This window comes from Euprymna scolopes, chromosome 31 (genome assembly GCF_053919585.1).
Source record: "Euprymna scolopes isolate OS-2025 chromosome 31, ASM5391958v1, whole genome shotgun sequence".
Taxonomy (NCBI): domain Eukaryota; kingdom Metazoa; phylum Mollusca; class Cephalopoda; order Sepiida; family Sepiolidae; genus Euprymna; species Euprymna scolopes.
Window position 1 is genome coordinate 72,493,359 of NC_136512.1, and position 24,391 is coordinate 72,517,749.

A 24,391-nucleotide genomic window follows, 5' to 3' on the forward strand; every position below is an offset into this window, starting at 1 on the left:
AAAAAAGATATAAACACAAAATGGCGGAAAAAAAATACAGAAATGGCGGGAAAAATGAGGGATATTAAAAAGTAATATAGTAAAAAGAAAAAATAAGAAAGACGAAAAAAGAAAAAGAAAGGACGAAAATGAAGTGAAGAAGAGAAAAACATTTAACTTAATAAAATGAAGTAAAAGAAAAAAATAAAGAATGAAAGAAAGAAGGAAAAAAAAAGAAGAAGGGAGAAGCAAAGAACGAAAAGCAGATAAACAAAGACGAAATAAAGAAGCCGCGCGTGCGTGGTACCCCTCTGGTGTTGCATGTGAGATGACGTCAAAAAAATAGTGAAGAAATGTGAGAAGTGTGAAGGGCCAGCGTTGCCTTCACATTTTCGCCAAGTTTCAGAAAAATCTAATGGATGGGGCAAAAGCTATGGGGGTAAAAAGTATCATTGTTTGCAATTTGGGGCATTTGTGACCCCCTTTTGGGCCTCTGAGGACGCAACGGGAATTTTCGATTTTTTTTTTTTTTTTTTTTTTTACTGTGCACATCTATTTAATAAAATACAATTTGTGGCAAAATTTCAGAAAAAACTAATGGCAATCGTCCGGAACTACGGACGCAAGAATTCATGGATTCCACTGAAAACATAGGCCCCTCTCCGATAAATCTGGGACCAATATGACAAATAGAAAATAGAAAGGAAAAAATGAACACGATGACTGTAGATAAAAAATAAAGATAAAAACGGAAATATGAAATGCAATTAGAACCGTTGAACAATGAAAAAAATTAAATAATAATAATAATAATAATAATAATAATAATAATAATAATAATAATAATAATAATCCGCTACCAATGAGAAATAAATGGTAAACGGTTGTTGCGATAGCGCAAATAATTTTGCAAATGGTATTGGAAAAGGTGGAGAGTACTGGAAATCTGGGGAGACTTGTCATTCAGACTCCAGGGAACACCACAAGTTGTTCTCAATAGTAAATAATAATAATAATAATAATAATAATAATAATAATAATAATAATAATAATAATAATAATACTAAGAAGAAGAAGAAGAAGAAGAAAAAAAATAATAATATAAATAATAATAATAAAAATTAAAAATAGTAATAATCATAATAAAATAATAAAAATAATAATAATAATAAAAATAATAATAATAAAAATAATAATAAAAATAATAATAATAAAAATAATAATAATGATAATAATAATAATAAAATAATAATAATAATGATAATAATAATAATAATAATGATTATGATAATAATAATAATAATAATAATAATACACATGAACCACAGACATATACAAACTTCTACAGAAGTAAAAAAAAAAAATTAAAAAAAAACAGTACATGGAACCAAGAAAACTTTTATAAATATAAGTTACTCCCTCAAAATAATTTAGTATCGGCATTATCTGGCACCACACTAAAAAGGCATGAAGGGTCAAGGGGATGGAAAGACGAAGGAGTGAAACCACTAACCAGATCTGGATGAATGTGAAAAGGACTGGGATCTTGATGAGGCTCATTGACACACAAATTCTAGTTGCTACCAATGAGAAATCTATGGTAAACGGCTGTTATAACGGGAATTAATTTGCAAATGTTATCGAAAGAGGTGCAACGTACTGGAAATCTGGGGAGACTTGTTGCCACCTAAACTCTGGGGAACACTCCAGACTGTTCCCAATAATAATAAAAGATAATAACTGTGCGAAAATTCATAGTGCGTGAATGAATGAATGAATGAATAATAATAATAATAATAATAATAATAATAATAATAATAATAATAATAATAATAAGGAGAAGAAAAAGAAGAAGAAGAACAACAACAACAACGGTAATAATAACAACAACAACAACAACGACAACAACAACAACAACATAGGGACTTGAACTGACAGGAGAAAGACAACATATAACATAAAAATACAAAGAGATATCGTCTAATGAAATTCCCTATCAGCACTTCATAGCCATGATGCCCGTCAACAATGTGCTAAGAAAATGCTAAGTTGGACACAAGTTTACAACTACAGATGAAAGAATGGGCCGCATAATGTATATGGCATTAAACTTTTCGCAAGAAACACAAAGGAACTGGAGACGCTAGTAAATAAAACCAGAATCATCAAGCAGAATATCTAAATGAAATTCAACATAGAAAACTGCAAACTTCTAGTTATAAGACGAGAAAAACTGGAGGCCACGAAAGCAAGATAAAGACATTAGCACACGGCACTTATAAATATTTGCGAATTTCGGAAGCCAACACCATCAAAGCAATATATAATCTATAATAGAAATTTCACCTGTCTGTTTATATGTATGCATGTATGTATGTATGTATGTATGTATGTATGTGTGTATGTATATCTGCCTAAAACTTTCGACAGAGGCGACCAATTTTCACGGGATCGGTATCGTTTGGAAGCTCGACATTTCGGACGACAAATATCGAAAAGTTGGCTAAAAACATTAATTCCTTCACTCTCAAATGGTCACTTTTCTACAGGGAGGGGTACCTTTTTTCGCCGATATTTTCGAAAGTCATCCCCTCTTTTCGGTTGACTAGCCTTAATTTAAACCTACGCCACTTCCAGTTTGGCGATGGGAGCAACAGCAAAGACGTCACGTTTTGTTTTGTTCTATTGCTTCTTCGCGGTACGGGTTTGAGCCTGCCTGCATAATAGCACTTGCTTTTTGCTCAACACAAACCTCCAAACACCCTAACCCTAACCCTAACCCTAACCTCCAAACACCCTGGAAGCGCCAGGCACCTAGGCTAGTCTGTAAAATAAATCTCACCTATCTGTTTAAATGTACGTACGTAAGTATGTCTGCCTAAAATTTTCGACAGGGGGAGACAGATTCTCACTTTATTGTTATCGGATGATAAATATCGAAAAATTAACCAAAAACAATTATTCCTTCACCCACAACTGGACACGTTTCTACAGGGACGGCTCGCTTTTTTCGTCGATATTTTCGAAAATCATCCCCTCTTTTCGATTTTCTAAGAATAATTTAAACCTACGTCACTTCCAGTTTTGCGATGGGCGCAATAGCAAAGACGTCACTTTTTTCACATTCTTTTTCTCCTTTGCGGTATAGGTTCGAGCCTACATGCCTACTACCACTTTTTTTTTTTTTTTTTTTTTGCTCAAGACACACATCCAACGGTGTCTCGGATGACAAATATCGAAAAAATTGGCCAAAAACATTAATTCGTTCACCGTCAACTGGGTCGTTTTTCACAAAGGCGGGTCACTTTTTTCGTTGACATTTTTGCAAGTCATTCAAACTTCGCGTCAACAACGTCGCATAAAACACGTTATTTCGACCGCCCGTGACGTCACAATCGCGTCGTGGGTGCGTCGATAAGAACGGTTGCTTTTTTTTTACCTCCTTTTCCTTATGCACGTTACTAGTTCGAACCTGACTATTACTCCTTGTTTTTTTTTTGCTCAACCAACACTCTTACACGCACCCGGGCAACGCCGGGCAACGCCGGGCAACGCCGGGCAACGCCGGGTCGCCAGGATAGTTAAAGGTAAAATTAGAAAAGCATACGCGAGAAAAATAAAGAAAACTCATAGAAACTAAACTATACAGTAAGAATCTAGGAAATTCAAAATAGACTTCGTAACCTCGTATGGGATTCCTTTTCTCTTCCCTGCAATCTCTATCTCACAGAAGAGATGTTGCGAGTTTGTCTCTTTACCGTTATTTTCATAGCAAGTTCTCGACTGAGCTTCAATCTATGGTCCCCCCTCGCCAAACTTTCACAAAAAACATTCGTCTAGCGGAAAACACTATCAATAATTCCCCCACTCTTTATCTGTGCCTAAACCTAAACGTAGATTCCATGAACAAAGCTTCTTTCTTAGAATTGCACGCCTGTGGAATTGTCTTCCGTTTTCCTGCTTTCCAGCTAACTACAATTTGGTTGCCTTCAAGTCTAACGTGAACAAGTTTCTGATGAGCCGTCCCACTTAATTTAACAAATTTATCGAACTTCCATTACTATTGATTACTATATTGTCCAATTGACTACTGTACACTCTTAACCCTTATCCTCGAGTGGTCTCTCGGCCTTGATAAGTGGTGATGCCTATGTAAAACTTAAATTAACAAATTTACTGAATTTCCATTACAAACGATTACTATATTGTCCAATTGACTAATGTACACTCTTAACCCTTATCCTCGAGTGGTATCTGGGTCTTGATAAGTGGTGATGCCTACGTAAAAAAAAAGATATAAACACATGGGAATTATCGCTAGTAAATTAATCTGGATTGTTCATAGGCTGGACAAAATAAACTCAAAAAACAAAACTAAAAATAAAAACTTTACAACGACTTTTAAAACGAATATATACATATAATGTGGCGCAGAGAAATAGTTTTCATGATATGAAGAAATTACTTTTATTCAAAAAGTAAGGATCACGTATAATGAGCACCTACTTTCTGACAACCTGTTAATAATGTTTTGGTTTTTTTTTAGGTGGGGGGGCTGCCTGAAACCTTTTTTATTTTACTAATTATTTACTTAGTTTCCACCTTTACCGATTAATGCCCTATGGTCCCTTTTTTAAGCACCACACACAAACTTTTTAATATTTACTGAAGAGTTAATTTTTTTTTTCAGAAATACTTTTTATTAACACTAAATACATACGTGTATATTAAATATAGGTAGAATTCATTTGATAACAATTTCATTTTTGAAGCAAAAATAAACATAATTACAAAACAAATTAACAAAAAAAAATTGGGCGTTAATGTGTTACATAATCACATTTAAAATGGCGTAATATATTACATGTAAAATGACGTAATGTAATATATTAATTTTGGCATTTTCTAGATGTTCAGCGTAAATGGAGACGCTCTGATATTATTGTAGCTCTTTTGTTAACACTGCAAAAGTATTTATGATTATTAAAAAATGGATAAAATTCGACGATATGAGATTAAAATAGAGGCGGAGATGTTGGGGACTCATATTAAAAGTATGGCGCTGAGTTTATATTAAAATAGATATTATGGGGACATTCATATTGAAGAGAGACGGCGGGGACATATATATAACAATGATGAGGGGAGGAGACATTTATACAGTTCTGGAATGTTTCTTCTTAACTCATATAGCGAGGGTGATAGGGTAAGTGATGCACAGTTCTTATGTTCCTTGTAACACAATTTAGAGAGAAGAGATACATATTCTTGGATGGGTTACACAATGTTCATAATAAGATGTTTAACACGTTACCTTTTGATTTGTGGAATGACGACACGAAGACAACAGTTACAAATATCGATGGTGATACTTTATTTCATTAGACCGGTGGAATGATGATGACGTCAGGAATTCACATTTGTTCTACATAGTTTAATCTTTCTACCCTTCGCTTCCAAGGGGCAGCTGACCACTCTGCCAACTGACTAACTCTCCTGATCTCTGCTGACTAGTAAACTCGGCCGTTCTGCCTCAACTGCCGCGCTCTGACTAACTGTCTCCTATATTGAGAATCCCCTTTTTTGCCATGAAGTCAGAAGTGTGGTTCCAAAACGTGACCAACTCACGTGGCTAAGCACACATTTTCCAAACACACTTCTGACAACAAAGAATTCTCAACTAACGTATTTTTAACCTAACCTATTTTTTTACAATATATTTTTAATTTGTATTGTTCATTCTTTTTTAGCTGACATTTTTAATATTCAGTTTCATAAAAGAACGAATAATGAATTCTTTTTACAATATAACAATATCTAACTATTTCATAATAGAATTTAACAATAAGCCTTTTTTAACATTCCGATTTCTAACATTCTATTTCTGAACCTTGCTTACAAGGTTCGAGTCTCGGCTTGTCCTAATCTCATTTTCACTTATCTTATATTTTTCTTATTTACATGGAAAGGCGACAGCTTTTCCCTGTAACAGAGAGACCTTCCATCTTGAGAAAACCCGTATAAGACGGACGAAACGGTGAGCCTCTAGGTCTCTCCGCCTCCATTTTAATCTCAAAAGCACTATCTAAGCTAGCAAGGACGCCTGGCGTAGCCCGGTCGTAAAGTACGCTTAAATATGATATTTTTATTCTTGCAGATTTCGTAATTACTATTATAAAGTTAATGTTCTATCGATTTTTATATATTATAAAGTTGCGATTTAAAATTAAAAATTGTCGCGGATATGACCTCAAACTATATCCGATTATGAGGTCCTAGCTTGCGGGCTTTGGGGAGTGTAGAGATACCCTTTAATTGTAATTGCTCCCAGGTCCACTCTGACACGGAGTGGTAGTACCTGTTAAGGTCCTAACTATGGGTTAAATAGAAACTGACTTGAAAAAAAAAATATATATTCTATTAAAAATTTTTCTTCAAAATAACTGTATTCGGCATTAAATAACCTGAAAAGGGTTGATATGCCGTAAAACAAAAACAACAGAGAGGCGCTTTAGGCGATTAGCAATAAGCTAAGCCCCTCTCTAAGAACGAAGGCAAAGCTTGCGGGGGTGACCCTTCCTATAACTTTACAGAACCACCATTACACAGCAATCATCAGGGGACAGGTTATTAGAGAAATGCTTTGATCTTTGACTTTGGCGACCGAGGGAAAAAATACCACAGTTTTGGGGACGAATCTGATTTTTATACAGGCAGAGGATTGCACTAGTTATTAGATACATTTTGTGGCGGTATTTTTATTGACCTTAGCAATGTATTTGCCGTAAGTGTTCAATTTTTGGTCTGGGACGAAAAAACAACCCTAAAAGCTTATTAGTCAAAGCGGGCGGGGGAGATGTATTACAATCGATACACGAACGTTACTAAATCTTAGTCTTGCAGATTTTTTTTATAATGCCAAAAAAAAAAAAAAAATTCAAGCGTGACCCAGTGACTAACCGACTGGTAATATGAGCTGAGGTGACAGGACGTTTCTAACCGTTTAAATTGTAATAAAAAAACATTTTTTTTTTTAAATTCAAAATATATCACCGTCGTGATTTGGTTAGAAGCCTGAAGAGCGGATACGGGTAGGTGTGGGGCAGTTTTGAAGGTCGGGTAGCAACAGGACAAAAGGGTATCCAGAAGGATGCGAACACCTGTTAGAGAGAATGCCACCTATCACCCCCCACTCTCACCCTTACTTTATCTCTATCCATTTAGTTTTCCACCCCCAGACCAACACATATCCCGATGTGGGGGCGTGATTGAAACGATGGGAACAAGTAATAGAATTTTCATAAACTTATAGACACGGATTACTTAAGCAAGTTCAAATATCTATCTATTTCATTCTTCCTTTCTTTCTTTCTTTCTTTCTCTCTCTCTCTCTCTCTCTCTCTCTCTCTCTCTCTCTCTCTCTCTCTCTCTGTATAGATATATATATATATATATCTTTGTTTTTATTTTCTATTCTGTTATCTATTTATGTTTCTATCTATCTTTCTATCTATTCATTTATCTATCTATCTATCTATCTATCTATCTATCTACTATCTATCTATCTATCTGTCTGTCTGTCTGTCTGTCTGTCTGTCCGTCTGTCCGTCTGATGTTTCTGAATTTTTGAGATGAGGATTGGTTATTCGTATAAATTGGATTTATGAGACTACTGTTCTCATCTTGGCTGTGATTTTCACAACGTTTCGGTCACTCTAACCTCCGACCTTCTTCAGGTCCAACTATACAGTTCACGATGGAAAAAGAACATAACAAATTATCGTTCTTAGAGGTGATGATAATCCGCACTGGTTAGGATTTTATGTCATCTGTATACCGAAAGCCAAATTTCACTGGACAGTACCTAAACTTCAACTCCCACCATCCATATAATGTAAAGAAAGGAATCGTCTGTTACCTACAACACCGAACAAAAGCATTATGTAGTAACAGCAAAAAAGTTTTTTCGTTTCTTTTTTTCTTTTACTTGCACTCTCTGGCGTGCTCTAACCAAGTCTGTCGATCTGTTCCACAAATCCCAAAACTCCACCATGAAAAGTCGCCAGAAAAAATACTTTAAACCCAATTATAGGAGACTAAAACCGACCTATTATTCCTAAGGGAAACTGCCATTGGACCGACTGTTTCTCTGGGTAAGTTCGTAATTAAAGAATATTCTGTTAACATCCAAATCTGACCACCAAGATCGCTATGAGTATGGCATATGTGCCTACATTAAAGATGGTTTTCCATGTGGTAGGAACATCTCCAGAGAAGACCCTAATTTACCCTCTATATGCTTATGGGTTGCACTTGCTGACACCACTGCGTTTACATTTGCTCTCTATCGCCCCCCCCCCCAACAGCGGAGTTACTATCTTTAAGAGCATATGTGAGAAAATTGACGACATCCGACTGCTTATCCTTCGGCTAACATTCACGTCTGTGGAGACCTCAATGTTCACAATGTCGAATCGTTAACCCACTCAAACAAGACAGATGATGAGGGGAGGTTCTGTCACGATTTCTCCATTACTTATGATCTCACTAAAATTGTTCACGAACCGACCCGTGTGTTCAACAATGACGGTCAGTATACAAGTTTTCTAGACCTTTTTCTCAGAACTTGTCCTGAGCTATGTTCATCTTCCGTTCTGTCTCCACTGAGATCTTCCGACCACTCGGTTGTATCAGTTAAGATAAAAACGAAAGGTAATAAGTCCTCAGATGTACCTCTCCATCATACAGTATATCGATACTCTATATATCAGTTGCACCTCTGCGTTCCATGTTTAAAAAGAATGTGTCCTCTATAGTACCAGACCTGACAGAATGGTTAATTATAGGTATAGATCGCTTCATACTCTTGAAAATATTCCAGCAACACTCTAACAGCCAGCTATGATTCTCTTCAGAATGTGCTGCTGCCATTGCGCACAGAAACCAATTTTTCCATTGCTTCCAATGTAATAGATGTACTGACACTAAAGCCGTGTTCAGGACTTCCAGCAACCATTGTAAAAGAGTAATAAATAACGCGAGAGAGATGTATGCTCAGTAGGGTAGGTCGAGTTTGGTATTACGACTATGTCTATGCAGAGAAAGTTGTCAAATAACATTGAGAAAAATCACACAAAATATTTTTTTTCAAAAACTCTATCTTTTTTTGAGCAATTGAATTTAAAGATTGAAAAGTATTCAATATTCTGTCGTTATGTCGCCAGATGCCGGTGTTAAATGAAAGAAAAAGCTTGCCATATTAATGCCGGTTTTGAAGAATAAAAATGAAGATAGTGTAAGCAACATTTGTTTCTTTTGTTTGTAATAGAAAAGTAAATGAGAGTCGATAAAAAAAGAAATCCTGAAAAATATTTCATTTAAAATAAATTAAAAAAACAATAACCCAGGGCTTTATTTTAGCGGGGTAAGTTTTCCTTGTACACCGTCACGTAATGGGTTTCATTTTCATGTTTACTCAGAGACTCACGTGTGTTTACTGCGTTGAACAGCTTAATGGAACTATAAAAATAATTACATTTGCATTTTATGTGTTAACAAACTTTAATTATTCAGAAAAAGAAAAGTTATATTTCAAATCTTTGTGCTATTCAACATAATAATTAATAATTTAATAATTCTGTATTAAAAAATTTCTTTGCAAGGCTATATCTCTGAGAATTATTTGACTGGTGTTGTATGCTGTTTGGTATGTAAAACAATAGTTATTATTTCTTTTTTATATTCATCTTTTTTTCCTAATTTCATTTTGAATTCATAATTTCCTTTGTTTAATTTCTAACAATATCATAAAATATATTTTTTGCAGATATCTTTTTCTAAATGAACTATTTCTACACACAGTATTGATTCTATAAAATTTATGAGCGCACCTTCTCCATTAAATACAACAGAACCCCCTACTTTCCGCCAAGTTATCAAATATAGTTATTATATGAATAATTCTCATCCAACTTTAAATACATTTGTTCTTTCAAAATTAATGGCAAACGACATTATAGATATTCGGAAGGTAGTAAATCCCCGTGTGACCCTATTTTTTTTTACATGGGGGTCACCACTTATCAAGGCCCGAAGGCCACTCAGGGATAAGGGTTATAGCGTGTACAGTAATCAATGAGATAGTATTGTAGTAATAATTAGTATTGGGGGTTTTGATAGAGTGTCTTACTTAAGGGGGCGGTTTGTCAGGAGTTTGTTTATGTTGGACTTGAAGACGTCCAAGTTGTAGTCAGGTGGGAAACAGGCAAGCGGCGGAGGGTACCACTGGCGTGCAGTTCTAAGAAAGAAGCTTTGCTCATGGAATCTACGTTTGGATTTAGGCACAGAAAAAGAGCGGGGAAAATTATTGACAGTAGTTTCAGCCAGACGGGTGTTTCTCGTGAAAGATTGGCGAGGGGGGACGAGGGATTGGAGCCCTATTAACTGAACTGTACACAAATTGCAGGACACCTACTTTAAAAAGTTAAGCTAATAAATAGAAAATATTTATCCACATTTGCCAAAAATGTTCTTGTCAAAAAACTTGTCTAATTATTTGACATTTCATCTTGTTCGTGTGACCTGCCAATTGCAAGTTGTAATGACAGCCTCCAGAAATTCATTAAATTGCTTTAGGAAATCTTCGATTTAATGTTTTTGCCATTTTGCCTGAAAATATTTTGTTTTTCAATGCTAAAATCAGACGAAATGGAAGTGAGAGAAGATGCTATAAGAAGAATTTTAACAATATAAGTAAACATTTATTTATATAAAACTGATCAAATTGTTTACATCGATTTATACGTCCATTTAATATGAGCATTTTCATAAAATAATAAATAAAAGTTTTGTTCATTTGTTCAAGTCAATAAAATAATTTGATTTCTCTTTTCTTTTTCAGGAGTGGGGAACCAGCGAAAAAGCGTTTAAAAAATTATTCAACAATGAATTTTGACACTTTACATTGGTCACATTTGATAGACCTTTCTCAAAGTGGAGTGTCTGTGCTAGCATTGACTGAACAATTATCAGATCATGAACTTTAGGAATTAATGATGAGCGGCAGAAAGCCAGAGTTACCTGATTTGCCTGTGTCGAAAGGGTCGTAAAATTAACATCTGAAGCCTGCCAATCAGTCTATGGACTTGAAGCAAGACATAGACATATAATTGCTAAAGTTTTATGCCATGAAATGAGGTCATTTTTTGCTTCGAAAGAGGTATTATAACGAGAATTTTGACATTATGTTAGAAAAAGAGCTTTATTTCGTACTTGGCAATTTTGTGTTTATACAAGCATAGACAACTTCCTAGAGGAAGGTAAACAGTTTGTTTTAGTTTATATGAAACCTTTTTCTCCAAACAGAATGAAAACAATTATTTTTTTCATTGACAATAAAAAGAATTGATTATTTTTATTATCTGTTATAGTTATAATGCAATAAAGTAAAATGCGGCATTTGAAAAATATTTCGGTGGGGGGGGAGGGCAATTATATTTTTTTGAATTTTTATCATATCAGTCACTATATAATTTATTTACATAAATAAACACACTACTTATTATGATTAAAACTGTAAAATACTACATAATTTCATATAAATCTTCAAAAGATAAGGACTTTTCCGTGTCTCAAAGAAAACAATCTTTAAAAATCAAATGCTTATCTAACGGCTGATGTTAAAAACCTATTGTTTTTATATATTTTTACTCTCTATATGTGTGTGCAACTTTCTCTGCTCCGACATTTTACATTTTCAAAAAAAAGTTGAAAATCGACCTACCCTAATGTTCAGTCCGTTAAGTCCAAAGTAGCTGAGCAGCGGCTTGGTTCCCACCAGTCTTGACAAATAGCACACAGGCTCCTGAACAGAAGCGTTTGCTCTATCCCAATCATCAACAACATGGACCTGAGCTCATCTCGTTAGCATCAGACAAAGCCGAAAAATACAATTACTCTTTGAGTACAAACTGTTATTTTCTCTTGAGTTTGAGTCACAGTAATCTCCCCTAGGGTTTCAGTACTCATCACCTCTTTCGATAATCTTGTAAATTTGTTTGCTTTATCGAAAAAAATCATTTACCATTGACTTCTCGTTTGTAGAAAACATTCGTCTTCACTGGAATTATGATAGCAATAAGCCTCCCCAAGGCCCCAGTCATCTTCGTTCCTATCCAGTGGAGGTCCGGTTAGTGCTTTCTCTTTCCATCTTCCTTGACCACAAGCTCACTAATTTGGTGTCGCTCCAATTTATGGTGACACATTATAGGACGAGGGTAGCGGAAGTCGGGGGGTAACGGGCTTGCACAAAATATGGCGCTTACATCAGCCAGTTAATGCAAAAAGTAAAGAATGTTATTCGGAAGTTAGAAAGGATCACAAGCAGAAAATTAATAGACAAAAAACATCTATTTTCTTTAATGAAATATGTTTCTGTTAAAGAGAAAAAATGTTGCTTTTATACATATATATATATATATATATATATATATATATAGAGAGAGAGAGAGAGAGAGAGAGAGAGATTTGAAATTGGTATATTTAGGCAGCATTTTTTAATTCAAGCAAATATTATTAAATGCAACGGAGACACTTCGCTTTATGATTGTTTTCTTTTTTTTTAGTTTTTCGATTTTCTTTTTTGTATAAAAATAAGAGGTTTTAATAAAAGTTCCATAGTTGTTGCTGTTACGAGCGCTTTCGATTCGTCCACGAATCATCTTCAGGTTTTAAAGTAAAAGTGCAAAGGAGCGAAAATGAGAATTAAAAGTGAAAACTAAAATACGCAGTAAACGGCGTTAGGCGATGAAAAGTTAAAATATATAGAGTCGATGAAAAGTCGATCGAAAATATAGGTTGATTCAAAATTCGAGTATTAAAATCACAAGTTCGCACTTTTACTTCAACACCTGAAGATGATTCGTGGACGAATCGAACTTTTATTAATATTTTTGATTTTGATATGAAAAAGATTATACATAAAATCGAAAAACTAAAAAAAAGAATCATAAAGCAAAGTGTCTCCGTTGCAATTAATAATATTTGCTTGAATATATATATATATATATATATATATATATATATATATATATATATATATATATATATATATATATATATATATATATATATACTAGCAAAAGTACCCGTCGGTGACTGGGTTCAAAAACAGTCTACAGAAAATTGACTCTGATTTATGAAAGTATGATAGGTTATGAAAAGGAATGGGTTGTAAATTTGGGTTGAATTTGGGGGTATCAAAACCAAAGCAAAATATGATGAAAGTAAAAATAAGATAGATAAACCCCAGAATTTATTATACCATACCTGTTCACACTGAAACACTTATCACAATATTCTGTGGATCTATATTAAAAAAACCTTGTTAAACTTTGTGACATATTTCCATTCTATGGAGGTCAGGTGTGAACGAACAGCCCATAATTTTATTATACCACATTTCTTCAAACTGAAACATAATTATCAAAGTATACTTACACAGATAGATATGAAAAGTCTTTATTAAAGTGTGTGCCTATTTCCATTCTATGGAGGCCAGGCGCGAACGCAGAACCCACAATTTTATTATACCATCCCTATTTAAGTTAAAACATACTTATCAAAGTATTCTTATGTACATCTATAACAAAAACACTTGTAAACGTTTTTTTTTCATTTTAAATTTTCTTATTTCCATACTTTGTGGACCAGGCGCGAACGCAGACCCCACAATTTTAACGAACCACCGTTCTGCCAGATCAAACATACCCATTCCTGTGTCTTGATACATCCTCTATCATTATATGTAATCAGTATTTTAAAATAGTCAACCATATAGGAGCCTATTCGTGACCAGACACACACACACACACACACACAAACACACATTCAGCTTTATATATATATATATATATATATATATATATATATATATACTAGCATTTCAGCCCGGCGTTGCCCGGGTGTTTGGAGGTGTATGTTAAGCAAAAAAAAACAATAATAAGTGGTAATAGGAAGGCAGGGCGAACTCGTACCACGAAGGAGGAAAAGAATGGGGAAAACTTTACGTTTTTGCTGTTACGAACACGATTCTTGTGACCGTATGGCCTCTGTCTGTCGCATAACACTCAGTTGAGAACAGCAGTCTGAATAATTCAAATAATACAAAATAACTTTTTGTTCGCTGTATAATACTTATGGGAGTGTAATGTTATTACGTAACAATGTTTTTCTGTCAACTTTAACTTCTATTAATCTAAATATTTAGTTAGTTAAAATTTCACAAAACCAAAGTTATAGCAAATATTCCAAAATCAAGTTATAAATGTGACAAACAAAATTGAAAAAAAAAATCAGAAAATAAAAGTCCAAGATTACTAACTAAAGCCCCCAAATTTATATTTTTGTCGGTATTGCTCTGAATGTATATCTAAAAATAAATCAAAAGTTCTTTGATGTCGTTTTTAACCGTTTCTACAAAAATAAAAAATTACAAGAAATCAAAGTCACATGAAAAAATCCTAAAGTCACAAACTAAAGTAAAAAAGACACAAAACAAAATGAAAACGGCACAAACCAAATATGAAAGATATAAAAACAAAATACAAAAACACAGTACAAGATAAAAAATAAGACGCAAAACAAAATGAAAAAGGCACAAACCATAATAAAAACCGCTATAAAACAAGCTGGAAAAGTAAAAACAAGAAATTTAAAAAAGTCACAATTTAAAATCACAAAACGTAAAAAAGTCACTAAATACAATTTAAAAGTCATAAAACGGAATAATAATTCACAAAATGAAGTAAAAAAATGTTAAGCAGTAAAATATAAAAGTCACACAAAGAATAAAAAAGCACAAGACAAAATAAAAAAATCACAAAAATTTTAAAGTCACCAAAAGAATAAAAATGTCAGAAAATAAAATAACATTCACAAAAATATTTTGGAAAAGTGACAGACAGAATAGAAAATCAGAAGACAAAATAAAAATCACGATCACTAAAAAAAATTAGAAAATCACAAAAGAAAATGAAAATTCACAAAAAAAATAAAAATTCACAAAAACAAAATGATCAGCCATTAAAGAGCTTAAATAACACAAAATATAATAAAAAGTCAATAAATAAAAATATAACTTTGATTCTGTGAAATTTTAACTATTCCATTTAATTTCTACGTTAATAGACGTTAAAATTAACAGGAAAACATGGTTACATAATAATATTAAAATGCTATAACTATTATACAGCGAACCAAAAGTTATTTTGTATTATTTGAGTTATTCAGACTACTGTTCTCATTTTGAGTGTTATATAAGATTGGGGCCATACGGCAACAAGAATCGTGTAAGTTCGCAAGATAAATATGCAATTTGCAAAACTAAGCTTAAGACATGTTAGAATAAAGCGTTGAAAACAAATAGACATTAATAATTTACAAGCGATAATAGGTCGATGTCAATATCAAATATTGCTCGCATTTCAAACATCAAAAGTTACGTCTACAATTTTTATAATATCTTAAATATCACAAAAATTTAAGTCACAAAACAATGAAAAGTCACAAAAGATTGAAATTTCTCAAAATTAAAGAGTCACAAATTATTGAAATGTCACAAAAATTGAATAGTCACGCAAAAAAAGAATACAAAGTCATGCAAAATTAGAAAACGCATGCAAAAAATACGAAAAAAGTCACAAAACGGGAAAATAATGAAACTATTGTTGAAGTGATTAATCCTCGTATAAACATCTCTGCGCCACAATTCCGTGATCAGTGAGATTGTTTAGAATTTCTTTCCAAAAAAAAAAAAACGATTTTCCAATTTGATGTTTTCGCGTTTGACGTCAAATCGGTTCAAGATAAACACAAGACAAAAGAAGGGGGACAAGATGGAAGGAAATACTCATTTCGCTGGTGATAACCGATTTTTTTTTTTTTTTTTTTTTTTTTTTTTTTTTTTTTTTTTTACACAAGAACAGTTGGGGGTCGCAAAATCGTCTGAAATCGCGTAAAAAGGTTGATCGGAAAAAGCGATGACTTTCAAATGCCTCAGGACAAAATGGGCGTTGAGCAATTGAAGTCCCAAGATAAGAGACATGGAGAGAGAAAGAGATAGAAAAAAAAAATGAGGGTAAATGAAAGAAAGCGAGAGGAAGAGGAGAAAGCTGATAAGCGAGAGAGAGAGAGAGAGAGGGGGAGGTGGATAAGAGAGAATAAACGGAAGGGAAAGAAGAATTAGTTAGGATAAGAGAGAAAGACGGGAAAAGTGTGAGAGGAGATTGAATAAGAGAGAAAGAGAGAGAGAGAAAGAGAGAGGGAGACAGGAGTGAGATCAGGGAATAGAGAGAAAAAGGTAAAAGCGGAAGTAAGAGCGGGGATGAGAGAGAGAAATTGGATTTTACACGAGAGAGAGAGAGAGAGAAAAAGAGAGAGAAAGAAAGAGGGAGAGGGAGGGAGAAAGAAATGAAGAAAAAGAGAGGGAGGGAGAAAGAAACGAAGAAAAAGAGAGGTAATGAGGGAAATGAGGAAAAAAAGAAAGGATAAAATAGTTCCAAAAGAAAAAGAAAGAGACAAAGATGATGAAAGAGAAGCTGCGGAGACTCGTGTTTACAGAGAGAGCGAGAGAGATATAGACAGAGGCAGGAGAGAGAGAGAGAGAGAGAGAGAGAGAGAGAGAGAGAGAGATAGGCGCAGAGAGATGTAGATTGACCTAGACAGCCGTCCGTGTTTCGGTGATATCGTTTGAAATCTGATCCCAAAGGCTAAACGTAGTAATAGAAAGGTTTTCTGTGTGGTCTTCAAATGACCCTTTACTCTGGCCTCATCAATTCATTTATCAATCTATCCATTTATACATCTATCTTAGACTACATCAATCTATGGAAGGCGTTTAGAACATCGATGGTATATTCACGCACTTCCTCTGTAAGAGGTAAGACACAAGGCCAGGCGAGATTGTAAAAAGCTAACGCACTAAGCAACGTGCGCTTTGGCTGACAAAAAACGCCCGAGTTTCCCCGTCGATATTTCTCGGTAGAAGTTCCTTAAGGCGTTAACAATAAGCTGAAGCCTTTATCAGAGAGAAGGTAATGCCTGGGAAGGTGGACCTCCTTAGATAGAACAGATTCATGCCCGACACTAACAAAATGACTATTGGAACGGAGGTATTTATTTTCCTAAAGCTTTACACTTATCAGGGCCAAAAGGCTACTCGAGGATAAAGGTTAATGAGTGTCAGGTAGACGGTGAGCGAACATCGCGATTTCCCATAATGATTGTTGAAATTGAACGTTTCAAAAATATTTGTTTACATTGGATTTGAAAACGTATTCTATTATGTTTCTGAATTTTTGAGATGATGAGTGATAAATTGGATTATTTGGGATAATTCGCACTACCGTTCTTATCTTAAGTTTTAATCGTACAATGTTTCGTCCGATGTAACTACCAACCTGCTTCAGGTGCATTTGTCGAACCCGGAAATCTTTCCGTCGAACTCGGGAATCCGTACGGAATTTTGGATGGAACTCTATATCTAATCCACGCAAGGACTCGTGACGTAGTGGACAAGTAAAATAAAAAATTCAGTTGTAAATTACACTCTTCGGGAGGATGAAGGTTCAGTTCGCAGTGCGGACGACACTAAAAATACAATTGCGACTTACTAAGACCTTCTACCCAGTCATGGCTGACCGAACTACAATATGCTACCTCCATCGATTAAATAAATGGGTTCCGTTCGAAATTCTATGTAAATTCTCGAGGTCGACGGAAACATTCTCGAGTTCAACAAGGTCAACCTGAAGAAGACCGGGGGTTACAACGACCGAAACATCGTGCGAATAACACTCAAGATGAGAATTTTAGAATGGCCCGAATAATCCAAATAATACAACCTATGCTGTAGTCAGTTGGAAAGCAGCATCGAGATATCGTGTTCCACAGACGAACGCGTCAAAAAAAATCTACTCATGAAAACTGTTAATTTTAGGTACGCAAAGAGAAAGTGGAAATTATTTACAGTGGTTGTATCTAGACAAGTATTTTTTAATTACGTTTTATATGTATAAAAGAACGCCTTTTTCTGATGGTATAAAATATGGCAGGTAGATTGCCATAAAGTTGCTGCTTCGTAAGATGATTTTGCCAAGATATATTTAATACTGTTCGTAGCATACGGGTGCATGTGTCGTCTAGTTTTCTTTCCAATCTTTTGGTGAGTGTCCAGGTTGTAGCACCGTAAACAAGGACAGACTCTACCAGTGCTCTGAAGAACTGCCTTTTCAGTTTGTCAGTTAGTCGCGAAGTCCATACTGAACGCAGCCCATCCAATGCGACTCATGCTTTTGAGATGTGAATTTCGATATCTCTCTCTGTGGAAACTATGTTGCTGCCCAGATACGTAAACTCAGCTACTTCTTTCAGTGTTGATCCAACCAGAGCCCTGATCTCTCCTTTCGTATTGAAAGTCATAAACTTTGTCTTATCCGCATTTATGTGGAGACCAATGTCATTTGCAGACTTTTCCAGCTTACGTAACAGTGTCTGCGCATCAGCAGTGTTGTTTGCGAACAAAGCAATATGGTCTGCGTAATCTGCATAGAGGTAATAAAGAATATTTCCACACACACACACACACACACACACACACATATATGTATATATATATATATGTGTGTGTGTGTGTGTGTGTGTGTGTGTGTGTGTGTGTGTGTGTGTTATTGATGGGACGATTCCAATATTTTTCGCGATTCCGATACAATTACCGATTTTGTACTAAATTTCCGATTTCGATACAATTACCGATTCCGATTTTTTTTTTTTATATAAATCTCTAAATATTTAACAATAAATTGTTTATTTTGTCCTGATTATCTTAAAGACATATGTTAAATGAGCATATATTTTCTCAAACATAAAATCACACACACGCGTGGTAGGGTGATCTATAGATTTTAGTCTTACTGCAAGTTTAAATCAATAAATATTTATTATTGTATTATTACTACAAGCGGTGGATTTTTTTTTTAAACAAAATCAAATAAAATGATAATTAAAGGAAACGTTTTTCAAATTGGCACATAGGCACAATTTCTTCCGATTCCGATACCAATTCTGATACCCCTAAAAGTTCCATTTTTCCGATTCCAATTAATCGTCCCAACATCGATATATATATATATATATATATATATATATATATATGTGTGTGTGTGTGTGTGTGTGTGTGTGATTACTTCATTTAATCACTAAATTAATATACGACGATATAATTTATACGTACATTTTTCAGTATTTACTTCAACAGTGCTAAATACACAGGTAGAGCCAGGTAGTAAGTTATGAAAGTATACACGGCAGTTAAGCTACAGGCATAAGCCTGACTAATTCTCATGAGAATGAAACGCGGCATATTCTGTGTAGCTTAATTGCTATATATATTTTCATAACTTATTACTATACACACACACACACACACACACACATATATATATAGTCAGAGCAAAACTATATATATATATATATATATATATATATATATATATATATAGTTTTGCTTTGACTACCATATATTAGGTCCTCTATAATAATCGATAGAGAATTGTCTCTATAATAATAAATACGTAATCTGCATGAATTAAAATATCATATTTAAGTTTACGACTGGTCAACGCCGGGTGGCTTGCTAATCTATATAATTATAAACCTCAAATGACCTTGTAACAAATGATGTAACTCACTTTCCGGTTTACGACATCCGGTTGCACATGCGCGCATAAACTCATAACAACGTAAACAAATAAACACAAATCGCTTCTTTTGCAGATTTTGACCTGCGCACTGAAATATTAACGCTATTATTTCGAAATTATTATTTAACATGGGAAGAGTGGGGGTGTTTTGCAACTATTATTTATTACAACTATACTGTCACTATTTTCTTACAACTAAACAACTTTAACCCGTTGATAAACATTAGAACATTTGTAGTAAAGCCATGAATACTACTACTACTACTCTCTATCCGTTCCTTTTCCTTCCTTCCTTCTTTTTTCATATTTTGTTTACATTTCTAGATACAAAATAGTTGTGTGAGAACGGCGAATTTGTTGACACATTTACTAATCTGTTTCAATATTAGTTTTATTTTATTTTATTCATTTAGGTTTTATTTTTTTGCTTCAGGTTTTATTAATTATTATTTTATTTTTTTTTTAGATTTTAAGTTTCTATAACTTGGTTGAAGGATTCCAATATGGGTTTTTGATTCTTATATTTCACATCGGTAGGTCCATGTGCGTTTTTGCTGCTAAATGACTTTCGTCGGCGTTGGATTCGTAGGAAAATCATGTTTAATTTTCGATTTTTGGGCGATTATTCGGAAAAATAGGTAACTTTACACGAATAGGGAGGATTTCTTTTCATGTTTGAGTGATCCGTCCGTGGTTTTTCATTTTAATATACTTTCAGAGAAATGTTTCTGTTATGTAAAAAAAAACAACTATTTACTTTATGTCACAAGTGTCACGCACATACATGAATTCCATAGCTAATGTAACATACTGACCCAACAGGTCAGGGGTAGTCCAGTAATATATATTTTTCTGTTGTCTTCTTAAATAACAATAGCCAACATTATCGATTTTGATGCTGAGCGTTTTCTTCTGAGCGCCACGCTTTGTGTAAATTCTTTTATGATTTGATCGTATATCGGGCAACACCGCATCCAGCGTTATTTTACATGTGATCTTCTTACAGGTGTAGTGATTCTCTACATGTTCTATAAATATAAAAGCGAAAATGTTTGTATGTGTGTTCGCTTTTTCTGTATGTCTACAAAAGGCTTTTTTCAGAGAAGCGGTCGCTCGCCTAACAACTTTTTAAAACTTTTTATATAATATAAATCGTAATATCTCACAGTTAACAACGAAGCTCGCCTGTCTATTTAATTTGCTCGACTTTGGGAAGATAAATATTCAACATTTGTCGCTCGCCGCATGTGGTTTAGTCTTTTTCCTATAACATCTTGGGAAGCGTTCCCGCAGTAAATGAAATACTATCCCGCAGTCAAACTTGACCTCATTAACTCATTAAAACGGGCACCTGCCAAATCCAAGTAATTAAATAAATTCAAGCGCGATTCCGTTGGCATCTCGCGGTGGGGCAATGGTTAACGTCGCACGTTTTTTTTTTCACACTTTAATTTACAAATTTGCCTTAACGGTTCGGGTTCGATCCTCATACTTACCTAACTAAACATTTTTAACCCCCCCCCCCAGAGTTTCCACACACACCTCCAAGCACCCGGGCCACGCCGGGTGCCCCTCGCTAGTGTAGAAATAAAAGAGTACCGTTAGACGTGAAGAATGTTGAATTACTGTCTATTTCTATGGCTTATAACTATACTTACTTACACCTGATAGTATCCTCTATCTCTACAAAAACACCATTCGCCATGTATGGAGTATTGTTGCCACATCTTGGTTAGTGCATCAGCGTCCAAAAAAGGGTCCGAAATTTAATATGCCCCCACTATCAACTAAACTTCAACTCCTGTCCCATCGCCGCAATATTACATCCCTGTACTTGCTTTACAAGTACTTTACTTTAATCTGCCTTAAGTCGGGGGGGGCATCGGATTTTAATCTGTTTGTCAGTTGTTTCACGATCACGCATGCGTGAGTGGTTCATAATACATATTCCTTATGTTAAAGATAAGTAGGTTGGAAATATATTTTAAAGATCATGTCAAGCTGGTCTAATGATTATCTTACTTGACTCTCTCTCTCTCTCTCTCTCTCTCTCTCTCTCTCTCTCCTTCTCTCTTTAGGTTTGGGTTTCAATTTCAGATTTTGACCTGCACACTAAAATATTAGCGTTATTATTTCGAAATTATTATTTAACATGGGAAGAATGGGGATGTTTTGCAGCTATTCTTTATTACAACAATACTGTCCCTATTTTCTTACAACTAAACAAATTTAACCCGTTGACAAACATAAGAACAATTGTAGTAAAAGCAAGACTAATACTACTACTACTACTACTACTAATAATAATAATAATAATAATAATAATAATAATAATACTCTCTACCGGTCCCTTTTCTTTCCTTCCTTCCTTCTTTTTTTATTTTTTGCTTACATTTCTAGATACAAAATAGTTGTGTGAGAACGGTGAATTTGTTGACACATTTACTAATCTGTTTCAATATTAGTTTTATTTTATTTTATTTATTTAGGTTTTATTTTTTTCTTCATGTTTTATTATTATTTTTTTTAGATTATGTTTTTAGAGTATGTTTTTCATATATAAACTGTTTAGAAGAAAACATAATACTCATATACACATGTTTCTGTTTCTGTATGAATTATAATATAATATGTATGCGCATTTTACGACTGGGCAACACTAGGTGGCTTGCTAGCAAATAAATGAATAGATGAACTCACTGCACCTGTAATCCCTTGACGTAATACGCCTAATAAACCTGTTCAGCCACAAAATCACACCCCTTCACTGTTGAGGTTTCTAGATGCATGAAAGCCTTTCCCCCTCGGACTGCTAAACTTTGGAATTCCTTCCCAGTCTCCTGTATCTCTGACTGTATGTAAAAAGAAATCTCACTAAGCTCTTTACATAATCTCCTGCAGACATGGTGCCAAAATAGTAGCCGCTTATATTCAAGTGGCGATATGTTTTGCTTGGGTGAGCAAGATTTAAAAAATGCATTCAAAATACATATATATATATATATATATGTGTGTCTATTTTTACATGGTAGTCACCACTTATCAAGGTCCGGAAGCCACTCGGGGATAAGGGTTATTGCGCGTACAGTAATCAATGGGATAGTATCGTAGTAATCGTTAGTATTGGAGATTTGATAAAGTGTCTTACTTGAGGGGGCGGTTCATCATGAATTTGTTTATGTTGGACTTGAAGACATCCAAGTTGTAGACAGGTGGGAAACAGGCAGACGGAAGAGAGTTCCACTAGCGTGCACTTCTAAGAAAGAAGCTTTGTTCATGGAATCTACGTTTTGGTTTTGGCACAGATAAAGAGTGGGGAAAATTAATGACAGTGGTTTCAGCTAGACGGGTGTTTTTCGTGAAAGATTGGCGAGGGGGGGACCAGAGATTGAAGCTCATACGAGCACTTGCTATGGAAATAACGATAAAACAAAGACAGGCTCGCAACGTATCTTCTGTGGGAGAGAGGTTGCAGGAAAGAGAAAAGGGCATCCCCCACTAAACCACGAAGTCTATTTTGTACTCTGTCAAGGCAGGATAGGCTGTTTTTAACAGCTCCTGTCCAGATGTGGCAGCAGTACTCCATCCTTGGAGTACTTGGCTCTTATATAGATAGAGAATTGCATCAGCAATGAGATATCTTCTGGAGCGGTAGAAGGATCTTACCATTTTCCCAGCGACCTTGGCAACAGACTTGATGTACGTGTGCCATTTCAGGTCAGGAGTTGCTAACTTTATAGAAAAGGAGATATAAAGCAAATCATTTTTTTTCGGAAAGAACGAATGGAGCACTGTTAGGTAGCTGATAGTGTTTGTATAAGATTTAGCTTTCTCGTGACCTGATATTATAAAGTTTAATATCGTCGAGTAGCGAAAAAAACTGGTTAGTTTAAACTCTGGTTTGACACGTTTCTTGTTCTTTACTTGAGGGAGGCACCGCTTATCAAGATCTGGAGATCATCCTACGATTAGGGTTAATGAGTGTTAGGTAGATGATGAGATAACACCGTACTGATCAGTAATGGGGGAACTTGGGTAGGGTTAAATTATACAAGACGATGCCTCAACAAGAACTGATTTACATTGAACTTGAAAACGATTAGATTATAGTCCGCTTGGAAACAGTCCCGCGGTATTGTGTTTCGCAGACGAAGATAAAGAGTAAGGTAAACTATTGACAGCTGCTGTAGCTAAACGAGTTTTGTTGCGAATTTTTCAAAAAAGGGGGCATAGATTAAAGCTCAGTCGAGCACTTACCGTAATAGTAACGATAGAGCAGAGATAGATTCGCAATGTCTCTTCCGGTAGAAAGAGGAAGTAGGGAGGCGAAAAGGTCTTCGTCCACTAGATTTCGAATATGGTTTTGCACTTTGTCAAGGCAGGAAAGTTACTCTTATCAGTCCTTCACCAGATGTTGCAACAGTACTCTATCTTAGGAGTACTCTATCTTAGGAGTACTCTATCTTAGGACGCATTTGACTCATACATAGATAAAGTATTGGGTCGGTGTTGAGATATTTTCTGGAACGATAGAACGGTCCAACAATTTTTCCAGCGATTTTGGCAACGGATTTGATGTAAATCTTCAATTACAGGTCAGGAATGAAAGTCAAGGCAAGCTACACTAAAGATATGAGGAAACATTATCTGTAACA